At 45.0% G+C, this 14,295-nt stretch overlaps 1 long non-coding RNA gene across 1 annotated transcript in view; it reads left to right on the top strand.

The window, feature by feature from the left end:
- Nucleotides 1-3,205: 3,205 nt before the first annotated feature.
- The window catches only part of LOC140722369 (uncharacterized), a 38,612-nt gene continuing 27,522 nt past the window's right edge, over nt 3,206-14,295 (top strand). Inside the window, exons 1-2 of the long non-coding RNA XR_012097597.1 lie at nt 3,206-3,472; nt 4,424-4,483. This is a non-coding gene — a long non-coding RNA (uncharacterized lncRNA). The remainder of the gene's footprint in view (nt 3,473-4,423; nt 4,484-14,295) is intronic.

Raw genomic sequence — 14,295 nt, 5'->3', positions numbered from 1 at the left:
TTTGACAGGTAAATTTAATCTATTTTTTTCTGTAATTTATTTCGGAGCATTGTCCATAGAAATGTGTTATTTGCTAACATTGGTGTGAATTGAGTCCTAGAGTATTCAAGCCCATACCTCAGTTTTGTAATAAGTCAGTAATGAACAATGTTGATGCTCAGGTATCTTGTTTTCTGATCTGTGAGGAGCAACAATTTGACCCACATGGTACAAGTCTAATAGTGATGCAGGAACAGTAAAGTCTGAGGATGTATGTACAGCAATCATTGAAGATGACTGGACATTTTAAGAAAGCTCTTTAGAGAACGGTAATTAAGATCCTTGGTTTTATCAGTAGAATAAAAGTAATAAAGAATGTGCTAATTTTATAAGCAGGTTGTAGTCTAACCAGTGAGGAAAAAAGCAGCCTTGATTCTAATGTCTATTTTAGTCTAACAATATAAATTCCTGAAATAGTTTTGAAAAATGTTCCCTCAGATTTTAAGAGCAATTTCTTTAAGTTTTGTTAACTAATACTTATTCATTTAAGATCACCCTAAGTTTTATTAAGATTGTGAAAGTTAATAAAATGAGATAAATGTTGACAAATAGTTAGAAAAATGTTACCAAATGGCTTCATACTGCTGCCAGTGCAGTTCTTGGCCTTGAATAAATTCACTTCTCTTTAATGTTCTATAAATATTTTCCTCTCTGGCTGTGCTGTGCCTGAGAATGCTGGTTTTGACATTACCCATGCCCTGGTCCCCAAACTATTTGTGTATGAGCTATTCATGATTAAATTTAATAACTTTTCAACGGATTGGATAGAAATCCGACGTACAAATGATACTTATGAGATTGGCATACTCATAAATTTTTTATTCAAAACGATCTGTAAGTACCCTCACTAAAACTATATTTTACGTTGTTAAATGATACTAAATTTTCTTAATAGTGTGAAACATACTCTATACTATCTATTGTGAATAACCTAATGCTGTATTTTATTTTCAAATCAGGACACAAAAGACTACCAGTTAAAAGCTAACTACATAGTTTAAAATACACCAACTAAATTTCTGGAAGAGCTACAAATTAACTATTACGATCAAGGCAGAATGGCACAGATTAGAGAGGGAAAACGAATGTCAACATAAAGCAGAAGCCTAGCGAGACAGGTTACAACAGGAAGTCCTGGAATATCGGCAAAGAGCTGACACCGAGCGAGAGAGGTTACAACAGAAAGTCCTGGAACACCGGCAAAGAGCTGACGCCGAGCGAGAGAGGTTACAACAGGAAGTCCTGGAATACCGGCAAAGAGCTGACGCCGAGCGAGAGAGGTCAGGAGGAGAACACAAACGGCCCCAAAAGGAGCAGAAAGCTTCAGAGAAAGAGTTACTGAGTTACAGGGTCAGAGAGGTCCGGGCTTGATGCATATCAACCAGTTTCAGTGAAAGTGAGAGAAATTACTTAAAGAGAAAACAATAACTAATCTGGAGGTCAGTGATGCGCCACCAGCTGACGTGATCGTTCTGTTCACTTTATGTTGACGTGGTGGGGTCACTTTGAAGGAGGAAGGCCTGCCAGTGATTTCAGTCATGTTCCAGAAATGCAATAAAATTAATTGTTCATCCTCACGCTCGATGGTGAAAGTTTGCTTTCGTTCGTGAAATACCCGAATCTATAGAATATTGTTTGCGTGAAGTCGTGGTAACCTGTGCAGTTCAGGAAACTGTCAATATGATCCATTGCAGATGAACGGAATTCCCTGGCTGACGTCATTAAGATTAAAGCGAAGGGTTTTCCCCTCCAACATAACCTGGATATAGAAACGCTGGTGGGAAGTGCTGGTACTGCAGGGGGACGATACGTGCAATCTAAACGTAGAGTAGAAGTTCTAAACGTAGAGGGAGGACACAAAAGTAATACTTCCCGTCATCATTCGTCAGGAAAGCGGTCATTACAGTTGCAGTGTTCACTGAAGGGAAGGGGAAATTCTGCCGCTGTTCTTCATAAATAATGTGGATATTCTCATGTCCGTAAATAAGAACAAATCCCCAGGGCGGAGGGAGATCTTATCCCATGGTGTCGTGTGGTAGGCTGGGTGGAAATTTCCAAAGACACGGAGAAACAGGCCACTCGGCCCGTGTAGTCATGCTGAACTATTCTACCGAGTCCCATCGACTTGCACCATGACCATAGCCCTGCACTCCACTCCCGTCCGAGTACTTATCCAAACTTCTCTGAAATGTTGTAATCCATCCTGCGCTCGTCACTTCCACAGACACCCTGTTCCACTCTCACCAAACTCATGCTCCCCTTCATCATTTCACCTTGCACCCTTAACCTATGACCATCAGTCCCACCCAACCTCAGTGGGAAAGATCTGATTGAAACATATAAGATTATTAAGGGTTTGGACACGCTAGAGGCAAGAAACATGTTCCCGATGTCGGGGAAGCCCAGAACCAGTGGCCACAGTTTAAGAATAAGGGGTAGGCCATTTAGAACAGAGTTGAGGAAAACCTTGTTCACCCAGAGAGTGGTGGATATGTGGAATGCTCTGCCTCACAAGGCAGTGGAGCTCAGTTCTCTGGATGCTTTCAAGAAAGAGTTAGATGGAGCTCTTAAAAATAGCGGAGTCAAGGAATATGGGGAGAAAGCAGGAACGGGGTAATGATTGTGGATGATCAGCCATGATCACACTGAATGGCAGTGCAGGCTCGAAGGGCCGAACGGCCTATCCCTGCACCTATTGTCTATTGTCTATAAAACTGCACTGTCTGGCACCGACAAACATTCCACTCTCAAAATCACTGAGATCACATTTCACCTCCATGGTGATGTTTGTTTGGAGACAGAACGTACCTTGTGCTAAGGAACAGGGCGCGGAGAGAACCGCAGGTAACGCTGTGGGTTTAGTTAATGATTATCACCAGGAGCTGACTGAACATTAACCAGGGTGTGTTCATTATTTACAGAACCCGTAACACAGCCTTACCGGGACAGGGTGGTAACAGAACCTGGAGCCGTTGTACACGGTAAGAAGCTCTATATACTGAAATATAAACATCATAAAGATAATTAGCCCTGTTATGAGCACTTGGATGGGATTGATAACGTATTGTGTTGATCGACATTAGAACTGTAGCGAATCGCTTTTGAAAGAATTAATAATTCCTTTCAGCAAATTGAACGCATCGACTTCCTGTGCAGGGCCCGCGGGAAACCGAGGCCTTCGATAGTGTTATTGGCATTGCCGCACTTTCAACCCAGCTCCGAATCATCAGCAAAGGCTCGGGAGGTGCGAGCTTCCCGCATCTCGGAACTGTCCCCGGGCTACCGCGTGCAGTAACAGGAAGCCGATCCGTCCACACTCGGGGCTTTACCGATCCCCGACCGAGGGAACTGAGGATTGGCTTTGCTTATTCCTTCACTGGCGGGATCGACACTATCTCTCCATCCTAGACGTCATTGCGGTTCGTGATCAAATGTATGGAACCACCCATGCTGGAGATTACAGCCGGGGCGGGGGGTGGTCGTGGGGGAAGGCGGTGTAAGGAGTTGATGGTTCCATTATACAGTCGGTTGGCGAGACCTGTTATGGATCACCGTCTGCAGTGCTGTTTCCCTTCTGTCAGATGCGAGTGGGCAGGTGGGAAATCAAAAGAAGGTTTACCAGACAGATATCTACCCCCGTGAGTTTTTCTATGAGGATTCTGTTGTGATCTTGACTTGTAGTGTGACTTAAAACAGGGGAGACATTACATTTTTTTAAATTAACAATGTACTTGACTGTATCCGCGGAAATTTGGTAAAACGAGTGGGAACTTCGATGAGACATAAAGTATACACGGAGTTTGATAGGGACGTGGACAAAATAGTTCCTGTTGTGTGAGGACCTGAAACCAGGCTCCGTCTGGAGCCCAGAACCAAAGGCCAAAGTTTAAGAATAAGCGGGAGGCCATTTAGAACAGAGTTGAAGAAAAACTTTTTCACCCAGAGAGTAGTGGATCTATGGAACGCTCTGCCTCAGAAGGCAGTGGAGGCCAGTTTCTGGATGCTTTCAAGAAAGAGTTAGATAGAGTTCTTAAAAATAGCGGAGTCAAGGAATATGGGGAGAAAGCAGGAACGGGGTAATGATTGTGGATGATCAGCCATGATCACATTGAATGGCGGTGCCGGCTCGAGGGGCCGAACGGCCTACTCCTGCACCTATTGTCAATTGCCTAGAAAACTGCACTGTCTGGCACCGACAAACATTCCACTCCTAAAATCACTGAGATCACATTTCACCTCCATGGTGATGTTTGTTTGGAGACAGAACGTACCCTGTGCTAAGGAATAGGACACGGAGAGAACCGCTGATAACGCTGTGGGTTTAGTTAATGATTATCACCAGGAGCTGACTGAACATTAACCAGGGTGTGTTCATTACTTACAGAACCCGTAACACAGCCTCACTGGGACAGGGTGGTAACAGAATCTGGAGCCGCGGTACAAGGTAAGAAGCTTTTTTTTACTGAAATATAAACATCACAAAGGCAGTTAGCCACTTAAATGAGACTGAGAACTTATTCAGTTGTTCAACAATTGAACTGCAGCGAATCGCTTTTGAAAGGATTAATAATTCCCTTCAGCTAATTGAATGCATCGACTTCCTGTGCATGTCCCGCGGGAAACCGGTGTAGTTGGAGGTGTTATCGGAAACGCCGCTCTTTCAGCCCAGCTCCAAATCATCAGCAAAGGCTCCGGAGGTGCGAGCTTCCCGCATCTCGGAACTGTCCCCGGGCTACCGCTTGCAACAGCGGGAAGCCGATCCGTCCACACTCGGTGCTTTACCGATCCCCGACAGAGGGAACTGAGGATTTGCTTTGTTCATTCCATCGCAGGCGGGATCGACACTATCTGTCTACCCTTTACGACATTTCGGTAGGTAGCTACTGAGAGAGAGCGAAATTATGAGAACTGCTTACACTGCAGTTTATGGGGGGCGGGGTGGGAGCGGGGAGGTGTGTAAAGATGTGATGGTTCCATTATAGAATCGGTTGCTGAGACTTGTTGTGGATCACCGCCTGCAGTGTTGATACCCTTCTGTCAGAAGTGTGTGGGTAGGTGGGAGATCAAAAGAAGGTTTAACAGAGAGACATCTGCACCGTGTGAATTGTCCTGTGAGGAAATGTCTGTGATCTTGGCTTTTTTTCAGTGACTGAGAAGAATTCGATATGACCTGAGTTTACAGGGTGGTGTATACATTGCAGTTTTTTTTTAAATAACAATGTACTTGATTGTATCCGTAGTAGTTTGGTGAAACCAGTGGGATATTTGATGAGAAGTAAAGTATCCTACAGCATCCTGATAGGGACGTCGGCAAATTCTCTCTCTCTCTCTCTCTCTCTCCCTGTCCCTGTCCCTCTCCCTCCCTCCTTCCCTTACCATCATCAAGTTCTCTCTTATTGGTTCCTTCACCTGTTACGTACCCCATAACTGGGTGTCTGACCAGCAAAGATAGAAGAATCCGTTGGAGTCTGGTGGTACTATTTTCAAACAGTGTTTATTAGTAAAATATACAAATCAACATCAACAATGCAAATATATAGATAATACACGTTAGCAATTCTAAACCTAAAATTGTGGGTATAATAATAATCAATAATAAACAAGCTCTATCGATATCCAGGGGATAATGAATTGTCATATGCGAATATAAAGTTCAGTTCAGTTCATACGTGCTGAGGTAGTGAGGTAGTTGTTGGTGGTTTTGTTGTAATTGTTGGGGAGAGAGAGAGAGAGAGAGAGAGAGAGAGAGAGAGAGAGAGAGAGAGAGAGAGAGAGAGAGAGAGAGAGAGAGAGAGAGAGCGAGAGAGCGAACAGTGACAGCTACAGTGAGTCAAACCTTCCTTTACGATCTTGATCCGTCGATGTGTTGTTGTGGCCTTTCAGGTATGACCCCTCTGTCCTTCAGCTAGACCGTTCTTCTGTGGTGGATTCGTCACTCAGGCAAGGGCGGACACATACACAAGCCCCCACCGGCCCTGTTATAAACACTGTTAAACTGACCGATCCTTTGTTCGGTCTCCGATGCCCCACACCTTCTCGTGGGTTCCAACACTCAAGCAGTGCTCACTAGTGTGTCTCCTGGTGTGTCTGAGGGGTGTCTCCCCAGACCTCACTTTTATCCCTACTCAGGGGGTCTCAGGTGTCAATCAGTTTTGAATGGCTTAGTCCATCAAACCAGCCCACTCCGGCCTCCACTGAGGAATTTTAATGAACAGAATGGTACCAAGTAAACAGCCCTCTCCGGAGCCGTAAGTCTTACAGGAGTCATAATATGGTGGAACAACAAGTCTCTGTCTCCCGGTGTTATCTCTCCCTTATCTGAAGCAAATGTTCTAGTCCCAGTATGTTTTCCCTTTGTCTCTCTTTCTCTCTCATTAGCACCGTGGTAACAGTAACAGTTAGTGATTCTCCCGGGAGGGGGGGGGCGGAACATGGGCAACTCTGTACCCTTCTGCCCATCAGAGTTGTTCATCCTTCATAGCACCCCCATCCTTCTAGGAATTTTCACCAAAGGGGAAAATTAAATAATACAGCGTCTTACAGAATTACGGAAACTAACAAAATACAGAAATGTTTTAACTGCAAAGCAATACAGATATTCCTTCAACTTAGCATCTAGATAAACAATCAGCGATTAGATTGTCACTTCCTTTAATATGTTGTATCTGAATATCAAACACTTGTAGCATCAGACTCCAATTTAAAGGGTTATGATCTTAGCTTAAGTGTATATTACAAAATGTGAACCAATACATGTGTAATTATATTGTGGTACATTACAGAAGTTTGTGCAAATACCAATCTCTATTTTACTTTTAACCTTAACAGTCAATCTTCCATGGTGTTTTTATCTTTCACATGCTTTGTCAAATTCCCTCAAAACCAGATCCTGTTATTCAAAGTGGCATTTTGTTAACCTTTGCCCCTTTTCCACTTAACTCTCACGTGGTTAGCTTGCTCACCAGTGTGGAATAGGCTTTCACATACTCCGTTCATAGGAGTTATCTTATCACCAATGTTTTCCAAACTTAGCCCATTTTCTGAACTTCCACACAATTCTTTATTTTTCAGCAAGTCATTAATTTTATCTTCAGGACCCTTCATCCTATTAGTTTTCAGTTTAACATCCATCTTTGTCAAAACAGCACTTTTGGTTCTGTCTCTCCAAATCACCTCCTTGAATTACATCAGGCAGTTGTTTACCTTTAAATTCCAAAACAAACTGTAATTGATTCACAGGCATCTTGTTAACAAACCATTGTTTCTTCAGCCTGGTTACTGCTTCTAAAACCAATCCAGACTTTAAATTTTCTTTATTCAATAGTCCAGGAACAATACTTTTCCCTTCAATAATATTCACATCACCAGCTTTCATCTCCTCACTAACCTTTAACACACCTTCTAACACAAACAACTGAGAATTTTCACTTTCCACTGGTACCAGGTTTAACCCTTTCTTCACTGAACCAAGTCAATCTGACCAAAAAGGACTGCATTCCTTTACAACTAAATCAGATATCTCAGCCTTTTCCTGAGTTTCAATACTAGGTTCAGTACCCTGTGCATCCACACCCTGAACACACTCAAACGGGACATCTACCTCTTCCAGGCTTTCCATACTAGTCCCTTTTCCAAAGTCTAAGTTCCACTGATCCTCCCAGTTGCTCTCTGGGCAACTCCCATCCCGAGTAAACTCAACCCTGCGGGTTAAAACAAATTCATCTGCTAACCCAGCAGACCCCTTCAAGGTAGCAGCATCCTTTTCATCTAGGACAGCCTTTATATAATCGGGAACACATTGAAATTCTTCAGCTGAAAACAGCTCTGTCAAACCAGACAGATCATACGTGCCCTACCCTGGACCTTCTAACTGCCTTATTTGTTTCTCATCTTCACTCCGTGCCTTTATAAATTCCTTCCTTGCTAAGGGTAGGTCTACCTCCTCTCCTTTATTCTCTTTCACCTCCCTATTCTCCGCTTTACCATCCCCGAACCCCTCTAGATACAGGGTCGGTAAAAACATCTCAGCCAAATCAACACAGGACTCATTTAAACTGTCTTCTTTCTCAGCCGCCTTTCTCGACATGCTGCGAGTGCTTGCGCATGCGGGATAGATATCAGAGTCTATGGGCGGGTCCTCAGCACTCACAGGTTTGCTTGTTAATTTCACTGCTGCACACACGTCACCACCTGCTAAATCGTTACCAAGAAGGACGTCCACGCCGTCTCTCGGTAATTTTGACCGCACCCCTACTTCGACTGGGTCAAATACCAGGTCACATTTTAAAATGATCTTGTGCAAAGGTACAGCTTCTGTCCCTTTTCCTATACCTCTTAATACCACTTCTCCAGTTTCAGGACCGAAATCTAGCACCTTACTTAGGATCAATGACTGGTCAGCCCCAGTATCCCTCCAGATTCTCACTGGAACTGGGGTTTCTCCTTCTTTCACAGACACTGTACCCTCCGAAATAAATTTCTCACGGCCCTCTTGTACTCTATCTTCCTTTGCCTCCCTCATCGTTCTGCTAATGCAACCTGTAGGGATTGCTGTTTTCCCTTTTCCTGTCCCCTTCTTCAGAGCAAAGCACTTAGATGCAATATGACCAACCTTTCCACAATTATAACAGGTCAAGCCAGGAACCTTCCTGCCAGCCTGCTTGTCCTCCTCCTTACCTTTACCACTAGCTCCCGGCTTATTCTCTACCTTAGCCGGTGGACTTTCTTTACCGTCCCTACTGCCTTTCTGGTAACTCTTATTTGAGGAAAACTTTGTCTTGTGGGTTAGGGCCTATTCATCTGCGAACCTGGCAAATTCCGATAGAGACTTATTCGTCTTCTCGTTCAGATACATCTGGATATTATCCGAAACATAACCTTTAAATTCCTCAATCAGAATTAACTCTCTGAAACGATGGAACTCCTCCTCCACCCTTTCTGCAGCACACCAGCGATCCAAGAGCACACCCTTTTCATAGGCAAACTCTGCATACGTCTGATTCCACAGTTTCTTTAAATCTCTGAGCTTTTGTCTATACGCTTCAGGTACCAACTCGTAGGCCAGAAGGATAGCCTGCTTTACTTCCTCATAATCCTCACACTCCCCCTCGGACAACGCCGCATATGCCCGTTGAGCCCTCCCTTTTAATACACTTTGTAACAACGCCACCCACTGATCTCTGGGCCACTTCTGATTCACTGCCACCTTTTCAAAGTGCAAGAAGTAATTATCAACATCTGTCTCATCGAACGGAGGTACTAACCTAAACTCTACTAACATTAAACTTCTCAATTGAGCCTTCCCCTCGGTCTTTTCCCTGTTGCTTTAATCTCTCCATGTCCAGTGCATGCTGCCTATCTCTCTCCCTTTCCATTTCCTCCAACTCCTTTTCGCTGGAGCTCATACTCCCTTTGCTTCTTTTCCGCGTCCAACCTTAATTTTTCCAACTCTAACAACCACCCCAACAACTGGTTTCTTCTCAGGGAACAGATCCAATACCCCAGCCGAAAGCATCTCTACCGATATATAGTGCTGGGCTATGGCCCTCTGTATCTTCCACTGTTTCATTGACGACTTCACCTCTGGGAGATTTAATCGTTTCGCAATAGTCACCAAGTCCATCTTTGTGGCATCCTCAAGCGCCTTCAAAGTCGGGCTTTCTAAAAATTTGTCTATATCCATCAGTACAGGTTTCCCGTCTTTACCCACGCAACCAGATCAAATGATGGACTTGTAGCCCGATTCAGTGCCCCCCCATTTTATTAGCAAATCCCGGACGAGCCCACAATTTGTTATATACCCCGTAACTGGGTGTCTTACCAGCAAAGATAGAAGAATCCGTTGGAGTCTGGTGGTACTATTTTCAAACAATGTTTATTAGTAAAATATACAAATCAATATCAACAATGCAATTATGTAGATAATACACTTTGGCAATACTAAACCTATAAGTGTGGGTATAATAATAATCAATAATAACCAAGCTCTATCTATGTCTAGGAGATAATGAATTGTCATATGTGAATATAAACTTCAGTTCAGTTCATACGTGCTGAGGTAGTTGTTGGTGGTTTTGTTGTAAGTGTTGGGGAGAGAGAGAGAGAGAGAGAGAGAGAGAGAGAGAGAGAGAGAGAGAGAGAGAGAGAGAGAGAGAGAGAGAGAGAGAGAGAGAGAGAGAGAGAGAGTGTTAGAACCCACACCTTCTCGTGGGTTCTAACACTCAAGCAGTGCTCACTAGTGTGTATCCTGGTGTGTCTGAGGGGTGTCTCCTCAGACCTCACTTTTATCCCTACTCACGGGGTCTCAGGTGTCAATCAGTTTTATGGCTTAGTCCATCAAACCAGCCCACTCCGGCTGTCCACTGAGGAATTTTAATTAACAGATGGTACCAAGTAATCAGCCCTCTCCGGAGCCATAAGTCTTTCAGCAGTCATAATATGGTGGAACAACAAGTCTCTCTCTCCCGGTGTTATCTCCCCCTTATCTGAAGCAAATGTTCCAGTCCCAGTATGTTTTCCCTTTGTCGCTCTTTCTCTCTCATTAGCAGCGTGGTAGCAGTAACAGTTTGTGATTCTCCCGGGTGGAGGGGGGGGGGGCAAACATGGGCAATTCTGTACCCTTCTGCCCATCAGAGTTGTTCATCCTTCTTAACACACCCTAAAAATTCTTTATTTTCCTCACCGGGACAAAGTTATCCCTAACATCCCTCAAGAGATCCTTCAACATCGACCACATGTCCATAGTACATTTCCCTGCAGAAACATCATCCCAATTCACACCCACAGTTCTAGCCTTATAGCCTCATAATTTGCCCTTCCGCAATTAAAATTTTCCCTGTCCTCTCTGATTCTATCCTTTTCCTTGATAATGCTAAAGGCAGGAAGCGGTGGTCACTGTCCCCCAGATGCTCAGCCGCTGAGAGATCTGTGACCTGACCCGGTTTGTTACCTAATACTAGATCTAGTATGGCATTCCCCCTAGTCGGCCTGTCAACATACTGTGACATGAATCCGTCCTGGACACACTTAACAAACTCTGACCCATCTAAACCCTTGGAACTAATCAGGTGCCAATCAATATTAGGGAAGTTAAAGTCACCCATGATAACAACCCTGTTATTTTTGAACCTTTCCAAAATCTGCCTCCCAATCTGCTGCTCGGTATCTCTGCTGCTACCAGGATGCCTAAGGAATAACCCCCGTAGAGTAACTGCTTCCTTCCTGTTCCTGACTTCCATCCATACTAACTCAAAAGAGGATCCTGCTAGATTACCCACCCTTTCTGTAGCTGTAATTTTATCCCTGACCAGTAGTGCCACCCCTCCTCCCTTCCCCCACCCCTGTCTATCCCTTTTAAAGCACTGAAATTCAGGAATATTGAGAATCCATTCCTGCCCTGGTGCCAACCAAGTCTCTGGAATGGCCACTACATCATAATTCAATGTATGTCTCCAAGCTCTCAGTTAATCACGTTTGTTCTTGATGCTTCTTGCATTGAAGTACACACAGTTTAGCCCTTCTACCTTACTACCTTTACACCCTTTATTCTGCTTTTCTTTCCTGAAAGCCTCTCTATATGTTAGATCTGGCTTTACTCCATGCACTTCTTTCACTGCTCTATCGCTCCGTGATCCAGCCCCATTGTAATTTAGTTGAAACCCTCCCGAACCATGCTAGCAAACCAACCTGCAAGGATATTGCTCCCCTTCGAGTTCAGGTGCAACCCATCCAATCTGTGCAGGTCCCGCCTTCCCCAGAAGAGATCCCAGTGATCCAAAAATCTAAAACCCTGCCCTCTGCACGAACTCTTCAGCCACTCATTCAACTCATCCAATTCTTACCATCACTATCACGTAGCACTGGCAGCAATCCTGAGAACGCCACCCTTGAGGTCCTGTTCTTCGGCCTTCTGCCTAGTTCCCGAAACTCACCCTCCAGGACCTCATCCCTCTTCCTGCCTATGTCTTTGGTACCAACATGTATCACGACTTGACAGACAGACAGACAGACATACTTTATTGATCCCGAGGGAAATTGGGTTTTGTTACAGTCGCACCAACAAAGAACAGTGTAGAAATATAGCAATATAAAACCATAAATAATTAAATAATAATAGTAATCATGCCCAGTGGAAATAAGTCCAGGACCAGCCTAGTGGCTCAGGGTGTCTGACACTCCGAGGGAGGAGTTGCAAAGTTTGAGGGCCACAGGTAGGAATGACTTCCTATGACGCTCCGTGTTGTATCTCGGTTGAATGAGACTCTGGCTGAAAGTACTCCTGTGCCTAACCAGTACATTATGGATGGGATGGGAGACATTGTCCAAGATGGCATGCAACTTGGACAGCATCCGGTTTTCAGACACCACCATCAGAGAGTCCAGTTCCACCCCCACAACATCACTGTCCTTACGAATGAGTTTGTTGATTCTGTTGGTGTCTGCTACCCTCAGCCTGCTGCCCCAGCACACAACAGCAAACATGATAGCACTGGCTACCGCAGACTCGTAGAACATCCTCAGCATCGTCTGGCAGATGTTAAAGGACCTCAGTCTCCTCAGGAAGTAGAGACGGCTCTGACCTTTCTTGTAGACAGCCTCAGTGTTCTTTGATCAGTCCAGTTTATTGTCAATTCGTATCCCCAGGTATTTGTAATCCTCCACCATGTACATACTGACCCTTGGATGGAAACAGGGGTCACCGGTGCCTTAGCCCTCCTCAGGTCCACCACCAGCTCCTTAGTCTTTTTCACATCAAGCTGCAGATGATTCTGCTCGCACCATGTGACAAAGTTTCCCACCGTAGCCCTGTACTTCACGTCATCTCCCTTGCTGATGCATCGGACTATGGCAGAGTATTCAGAAAACTTTTGAAGATGGCAAGACTCTGTGCAGTAGTTGAAGTCCGCGGTGCAGATGGTGAAGAGAAAGGGAGACAGGACAGTCCCCTGTGCTGCTAACCACTCTGTCTGACACACAGTGTTGCAAACGCATGTACTGTGGTCTTCCAGTCAGGTAATCTTCTGGTTGTTTTCCCTCTCGTACCAGGATGTCATGCACCCGACCAGAGACATCCAGGACCCTGGCACCCGGGAGGCAACAAAACATGCGGGTGTCCTACTCACATCCACAAAATCTCCTGTCTGCTCCCCTGACTAGAGTCTCCAATGACGACAGCTCTCCTCTTCTACGTCCCATCCTTCTGCAACGCAGGGTCAGACTCAGTGACAGAGGCCCTGCCACCGTGGCTCACACCTGGTCGGTCGTCCCCGCCAACAGTATCCAGGACGGTAAACTTATTATTCAGGGGAATGGCTACAGGGGTGCACTGCACTTCCTGTCGACTCTCCTTCGCTTTCCCCCCTCGGACTGTCACCCAACGACCTGCTTCCGGCAGCCTAGGTGTGACTACCTCCCTGTAGCTCTCATCTATGTCTGCCTCATTCTCCCTTATGAGTCGAAGGTCATCCATCTGCTGCTCCAGATTCCTCACACGGTCTTCCAGATCGCCCAGGCGCAAGCACTTCTGGCAGATGTGACTCTGCGGGAGAGGGGAGTTCGCCCAAGACTGCCACATCTCACAGAAGAGGCACATCACCGTCTCAGCAGGCATTGTAAAGACTAACTGGGAACAAGCTCGTCCTCCGCCTGTTCTCGTCGAAGCCTCTCGAGCCAAAGCCTCAAAGCTCCACTCCTTCACTGGCCCACTCACTCACCGGCCGCTTTCGCTGTTGCAACCTGTGCTTTTTAGACTTCCTGTTGCCTTCCGGGCAGCTAGAATCAGTCTGGACATTCTCCCCCGGTCTCTCTCATACACACGGCGTTTTTCCGTCCAGCACTGACACTCACCGGATGTTTGTCAGTTTGTATTTCGCACCATTGTCTATAAATCGAGACAGCTGTGCGTGACAATTCCAGAGATATTCACACTACTCCGTCTGGAACCAACAATCATTCCGCTGTTCCTGGACGTCTTGACCATTTCTGCATGTCTTTTATTAAAGTGACTGAGCTGATGCCACGTGATTTGTTGATCAGCATTAACGAGCTGGTGTACAGGTGCACTTCAAATAATTACCACTGAGTTTATTTCCGAATTAGACAACACACTCACCCCCATCTCGGGTGTTATCAAGAATGAGATCTGGATCTATTTATTCATAACCCCTTGTGCTGCCTTTATGGCAGTTATTTAGTTTATAATATTTTCGCTTAGTAATTTGTTTGTTAGCATTTTTAGTTAAAGTTAGGATTGTTTAA

The sequence above is a fragment of the Hemitrygon akajei genome, unplaced genomic scaffold, assembly GCF_048418815.1.
Source record: "Hemitrygon akajei unplaced genomic scaffold, sHemAka1.3 Scf000075, whole genome shotgun sequence".
NCBI classification, from domain to species: Eukaryota; Metazoa; Chordata; class Chondrichthyes; order Myliobatiformes; family Dasyatidae; genus Hemitrygon; species Hemitrygon akajei.
This window is presented reverse-complemented; position numbering and strand designations above follow the sequence as displayed.